Source organism: Bidens hawaiensis, unplaced genomic scaffold, assembly GCF_021521415.1.
Source record: "Bidens hawaiensis isolate Kalapana, Puna unplaced genomic scaffold, B.hawaiensis_p1.1 tig00051158_1, whole genome shotgun sequence".
NCBI classification, from domain to species: domain Eukaryota; kingdom Viridiplantae; phylum Streptophyta; class Magnoliopsida; order Asterales; family Asteraceae; genus Bidens; species Bidens hawaiensis.
The window spans coordinates 52,780-60,510 of NW_027499158.1; positions in this window are offsets into that span (position 1 = coordinate 52,780).

Genomic DNA, 7,731 nt, shown 5'->3' on the forward strand with positions numbered 1-7,731 from the left:
TTCCAGAGCATTAGATTAAAAAACACGCGGTGGAAATTTCGTAAATAACCTAACAGTAGTTCGCGATCAAAATTCGTCGATTACAAATTGACTCTGATCCAAATTCGGAACTCTTCGCTCAATCTAATCAAATTTCTAAACACTAATCACAGCTTAAAGTATGAAATCTCTAAAGTTAAAAACCAAATCAAAATCTAACGTCCTTGAACATCAAGAAATCTTCAAAATTGATCAAAAAATAATGATTTAATCAATCGAATTGATGTGTAGAAGTATTTAGATTCATCAATCGATTATGGAATTAATGAAATAATGCACTCAATCGAGCTCTGATTAGGGTTCAAAATATTACGTTTAGACCATCTGAAAACTAAACTGAACATCTTTAAACGTTCTGAAACAAAACTGAACATCTTTAAACGTTCTGAAACAAAACTGAACATCTTTAAATATTCTAATACGTTTAAAGAAGTTTTTACCAAAAATGAACATCTTTAAACATTTTGACCAAAAATGAACATCTTTAAACGTTCTAATACGTTTAAAGAATTTCATAACTTCTAAACTAACAAAAAAGTCCATAAACACTTATACGTTCACCTTAAAATGTTCAGAAGTTCATATCTAAAATTAAAAACCTGTAACATAAAATTGAACACTGAAATCACTTCATATAATCTCGTAATCATCAAACAATTATCAATCGATCGTCAAATATTTGATCATCGATTTGATCATATGAACAAAATATGGAACGTCTGCAACTGGGTTTCTGCAAATGGCGTATTTCAATTCAAATCAATTGAAGTGTGTGTCTGCAAATGACGCCGGTGACGATGGTTGAATCGATGCAACGGATAATTAGGATAGAAACGATTTGAAATAATTTACAAATCTGCTATCGCGTGTTTTTTGAAATCTAGGGTTGAGGGTGTCGCGTACGTAATGTACGATAAGAGATTGTTGTATTGGATCCTTTATCTATATATATATGTGTGTGTGTGTGTGTGTGTGTGTGTGTGTGATAGATTTCTTTTGAGAACCACTTTTAGTTTTAAGAACTCGAAAGAACTCACCGCAACAATTTTTTATTTGAATTTTTGTTACACACATGTAATAGGTAAGTAAGTAACGTAAAAAAAATTGCAGTATTTTTTACACACCGAATCGACTTATTACACATGTGTAACTACAATTTAAACTTCTGTAATTATCAAAAATATGTATTCTCTCTCCTAATTAATTTTTTAATCAGATTTATTCTCAGCCACATATTCAATACTCATTTAATTGATTGTGTAGTCCATGTTGAGTTCTTAAAGTTCTTACAACTTATCAAATTCTCAAAACATCCTTCATATATATATATATATATATATATAGGTTAAGGATACTAAGAGAACCCTTTGTAAATTGAGAACTTTGAGAACCATTTTAGACCACTAAAAACACTTTTAAAAAAATATTTAAAAAAATCATAAAACAAAAAATAATAAAAATTCTAGAAAAGTAAAAAAAAAAATTCTTATATTTCATTCCAGTTTCATTAAAAAAATAAAAAAAATTAATAAAAAAATAAAAATAAATAAATAAAACGTCGTATTATACACATATGTATAATTTTATATAATCCTTAGTTACGTAATATACACATATGTACAATATCATTTATCTTAAATTATACACATGTGTACAAAAAACATGTAAATGTACATATATGTTTATATTATACATATGTGTATATAATTTAGCTAAACCGAGTTCTTTTTTATTTTTATGAAACCGGGATGATAAAATAAGAATTTTGGGTTTTTTACTTTTTTCATTTTTGCGTTTTTTTATGTTTTATGATTTTTTTTTTATTTTTGGGTTTTTTGTGGTCAAAAATGGTTCTCAAAATTATCAATTTCAACAAAGTTCTCTCATGATCCCGATCCTATGCACACACACACACACACAGACACACACACACACACGCACACAAACATATATAAGATTTGGATTAAATACAAATGAAATTAATGTGCTAAACGTGTGAATCAAGTAGAGTAATTATATTTACAAGTAGAGTAATTATGTAATTACTCAATGATAATTACTCTATGATGTAATTACATAATTACTCTACTTGATTCTCACGTTTAGCATGTTATTTCATTTGTAAGTTAACTTTCCACTATATATATATATATATATATGTATATATAGGGTAAGGATCCTAAGAGAACCATTTGCAAATTGAGAACTTTGAGAACCATTTTAGACCACTAAAAACACCTTTAAAAAAATTATATAAAAAAATCATAAAACAAAAAATAACAAAAATTTTAAAAAAGTAAAAAAAAAAACCAAAATTCTTATATTTCATTCCGGTTTCATTAAAAAAATAAAAAATAAATAAAAAAAATCGTATTATACACATATGTATAATTTTATTTAATCTTTAGTTACGTAATATACACATATGTACAATATCATTTATCTTAAATTATACACATGTGTATAAAAAACATGTAAATGTACATATATGTATATATTATACATATGTGTATATAATTTAGCTAAACCGAGTTTTTTTGTATTTTATTTTTATTTTTTATGAAACTGGGATGTTAAAATAAGAATTTTGGTTTTTTTACTTTTTTCATTTTTGTGTTTTTTTTATTTTATGATTTTTTTTATTTTTAGGTTTTTTGTGGTCCAAAATGGTTCTCAAAGTTCTCAATTTCAAAAAGGTTCTCTCATGATCCTGATCATATATATATATATATATAGAGAGAGAGAGAGAGCAATGTTATAATAAGAAGTAAATTTTTCATAAAAAGTGTATGAAGTGTATTTTCACCATTAGATCTAATAAAACACACCGTACATTAAACAGACCGCAACTAAAATAAAACACGCCGCACAATAAACACACTTTCCATATCCACCGTCAGATCAACATATCTAACGCACCGGATTACTTCTTACACTTCTTATTATAACCACACCATATATATATATATATATATATATATATATATATATATATATATATGAGAATCAAGAATTTTGATAACTCCTATAAATATAATTAATAATCGTAAAATGAGATTTAGCTAAACTAAAATTTGAGGGGAAGTGGAGATTTGGGGTGTAGAATGCAAGAGCTCAAGTCAAATCCAATATCAACAGCTTCTTTTACCGCAATGAGCCTTCGGGTGGCGGGATTTTCCTGAAACAGGAGATAGTGAGCTTGGGCTACCCAATTAACGTCGTCTGCAATTATGGGTGTATGTTATCGTTTATGCCATTTGATTATCTTGGATAGCCAGACTTTATTTGTTAGTTACTAAAAAAGCATAGCATATATTTAGGATGTATTATATTTTCTATGGAGGGTTGCAAATTTAGTCGAAAAAAAAAGTCCAAATATTGATTTTTTTGGATGTTATATGTATGCCATTCAAAATATTATCAACATATACTTCTTCCTTAAATAATTCGTACTTATGAGTTCACAATGTTAATTGGTTAGACACTTATCATTTTAACACCAATGCTTCTCCATTGCAACTCACACTGTCTTCAATTATTCCAGCCTTCATTGTAGTATCACTACTCATCACTTTCAATGGTTTACCTATTTCTTAAATATATATGGGTTTAATTGAATAATGTTACATTTTTTACCTTTCAAATTTTGTAAGGCCCCGTTACCGGTGTCTCACATTTGGACGTTAGATTTACTTATTAACATAATTCTAATCATCAGAGTTAATAAAAACATTCGCGGAATATTAAAACGTTCATAAAACATTACACATTAATCCATAACTTGTCTTATTAAACATATTGTCTTTCAAATAAAAACATATATTATAAAACGACTTGAGTCTTCGGATGCCAGTCTCTTGTTCATTGCCACGTGTTCCCCTCAAGTGAGCTGCTTCATTCTACTCACCTGCGTGCATACTAAAAGTCAGCTACGCTGAGTGAGTTCTAATTAATCATACAACGTACAATACATTCATTTACTATATACTTTCGTACATACTTTATACTCTCTTACTTCGTACATGATATATATACTTACCTTCATACTTTATTCTAAATTCTACTTTAAATTATTCTATTCTTCCTCGGTTATTATTAGGCCCTGTCCCTTTTTCTGCCTTGAGTATTATTAGGGCTCAGTCCCTTTCTGCCTCGAAGTTATAAAGGGCTCGGTCCCTTTTTTGCCTTGAGTATTATTAGGGCTCAGTCCCTTTTCAACCTTGAGTATTATTAGGGCTCAATCCCTTTCTTCTGTACCTGGCTACCTCTTACATGCATTCATAACATACATACATATCATTCATACATTATACATAGCATTATATCCATAATCATAACTTAACAATATGTGCAATATCCGAAGATCATTTACGTACCGACAAGCAGTCAATCATACCTTTCACATAATTCACATAAAGCATACACTTATCACTTAGGATAAGTGTATTAACAAATCATATCGAGTATGCACACAACACCAAAAACATAACAAGGAATGGGGCTAGAAACACACCTGAATGCGGTTGCGTTCACCGTTAATAGTTAATCCCTTCTTTAGTTGTGCCCGACTAACTATATAACAATTACACATATTAGTTTAACTATTAGTACCCATATCACGTTTCTGGTTTATTTATTACCCTCAACGAACGGGGGTCCGGGGTCAGGGCCCCTGGTAGCGGGGTCTAGGGGCGGCAGCCCCTAGCAGGGTCCAAGTGGCATAGCCCCTGGCTGGGGTCGAGCTGTCTTAACACATTTTTCATTAGGATTTTAAATTATTATTTTATTTGCTAACTTATAAAGTTCGAGGGCTTCATTGTAATTAATCCATTTTATCTTAAGTCCAGGGACCTTTCTGTCATTCTTCCATACACCTAGTTCGTTATTCAGTCCTTAACGAATGGGGATTCTTAACGAATGGGCCCTCATAACGAACGGACTACTGTAGCGAATTAACCCTTATAACGAACTGATCTGCAAAACGAACTGACCTCTTTAACGAATTGAACTCATGTTCGTCTGGTCTGGTCAACGAAATGAACCCTATAACGAATGGGGTTCATTCGTCCATCTCTTAACGAGTGACCTTAACGAATGGCCTTAACGAATGAGTTAGTTCGTCCTTATTTCCTTAACGAATTAGGTAACGAATTAAGGCTAGTTCATCATTCTTCCCCTAACGAATTTGCTAACGAATTAAGGCTAGGTCGTTATTCTTCCGTTAACAAATTAGGGTTAGGTTAGAAAATGTCAGAACATTCTCTGACATCTCTTAACCTAGTACCATTTTCCGGCGCCCCCTTTCCGGCGCCATCGTCGCCGGAAAACCGCGATCTCGCCGAAAAAGCGAGATCTCACTCGTTTTTCCACCGTTTTTCACCGTTTTTCATTCCGTTTGATCCAGATCTGAACTAGGGTGACCCATAAGCTCATCTTTTGATCGGTTTATACCTGATTCTACCCGGATCTCATGACTTTAACGGATTAAGGGTGTCGGCTCGTTGTTTCGTGACTAAATCTTGCGGGTTTGGGTTTATACAATATCATACTATCATTAACTCGGGTCGGTGCTGGGTTTCCTTCTTGGTTTCAGCAAAGATAAGGCGAGAACTAGAGAGAGAGCTTAAGTGTGTGTTTTGGATGTTGTATGGAATATGTGAAATGAAGGATTAAGTGGTGATTATGGTTTATATATTTTGGGTCATGGGATTAAGCCCATGGTATTTTCTTTTTTCCTTTTTAACCCAAGTCCATAACCCATATCTATTTAACCCAACACTAGCCCGACTCATAATAACTCATATTTTTATTTTATCTAAACCGATAAACGACACACTATTAAATAAACGAAACTTATTTTATTATTCTTATCGAAATCAGGATGTTACAAATTTTATATTGCACCTCCTCAAGTTTGGATGTGTGCTTGCATGTGATTATGAAATATAAAGGTGACGGGGTATAAAGCTTTCGCACAAGATCGATCCGTGGGAAGAACCATAGATAAAATAGGCAAGTATACCTATCACATATGTAGAATAGTATTGGGAAGAACCAAGTATCGATCCGTGGACACCAATGTTTCTAATAATGAATCTTTGTCTTACTTTAATCGGAGGGTTTAGTCGTTTTGAGATTGATTTTCAAACTTTTTATAAAATAGAAATACTTATATATAATATATAGGTGCCAAGAAGAGAAATTCTAGTTGAGTAATTCAGTTATATCAAGGTTACCATATAAGATCAAGACTCCACTCCATTCTTCCTTGATGATTATTATATAAACATGTGATAAACTTTTCCTAATAATATATGATAGAATAGTCCCTCATTTCTAAGTGAACATATTCTATGACATAAAAGAAAGTAGCAGGCGCATTTAAAAGTTCACCATTTCTTAATGTCATGCTACCACGAGACTGTCAATTTAAGTAGACAAGCAGTTTGGTATAGTAGAACGATTATAATTGACTTCGATTTCTCAAATATCAATCCTAACAACTTCGAGTGGTTGTAGTTAACTCACACAACCTCCCCTTGGTTGATTTAATTAGGTTATCATTACACATTTCATTAACATATGATTTCTTTAACTAGCATGATAACCTAAGCAATCATGTTAACAATGGTATTTTAGAGTTATCAAAACTAGAGAAATAGATCATAACTTATATCTCATCATTTCTAAGTAAAACATAAGGATCCATGTTCTATCTTGAATAAGTTATTAAGGTATTCTTTTTACCATTTCTAGTCTCCAAGAACATGAGTTAACATGAATGATTATTAATCATTAGCCTTGATGTATTGAGTTAAAGTGATAAAACATTTCTTCATCAAAGGATAATTGCAAAATAACCATGTACTATACCAAACTAAACCACATGTTTCACATAATCATCAAGTAAAACAAAGCTTCTTTATAGATTTTAGATGGTAAATGGAGTTTAGCTCATAATGAGCATTGTTTTGAACATTAAAAGAGATGATGGTAACAAACACATGATTAAACTAGAACAATATAACCAAATGTGGATGAATCTTCTTCCTTTTTAATGATGATGATGCACGATGATGATGATGATGATGATGATGGATAACAATGGTAACCTCCAAGCCTTCAAACTCCTCACAAGATCTTCAATATGGGTGTAATGTGGGTGTTTTTATAAGTGAAACCCGTTTAGAGATTTTCTTCAAGCACACTTCATCAATGCAACAAGATCCTCTATTTATAGACAGTCTGGAGTGAGAGGAACGGCTCCACGCTTCTAGAGGAACGCCCCCGTGTCTAGGTGTCCAGTTGCATTAAATGTTGTCAGATCGTACATGCTGACTCACCACAGTGGGCGTGCTTCCTGAGGCACGGCCCCGTGCTTTTTTATGACATGTTTTAATTCTTTTTGTCTTTTCTGAAGGTGACCACGGCCCATTGTTGATAAAGCACGACCCCGTGCTTCTGTGTCCAGTATTTGTCTTTTCTTGCAGATTTTTGTCTTTTCTTGTGTTCAGAAGCATGGGGGCGTGGTCAGGGAGGCACGGGTGCGTGTTTGGGTTTTTTCTTAGTTTTTCTTTCATTTTTCTTATTTTTATCGCTTGTTTAAGGCTTGGTTTTACCTAAAATTGCATTTTAATGTGATAAGTAGCCTTTTAAGCCATGTTATTTGACAAAAGTTGCAGTTTTTAGAGA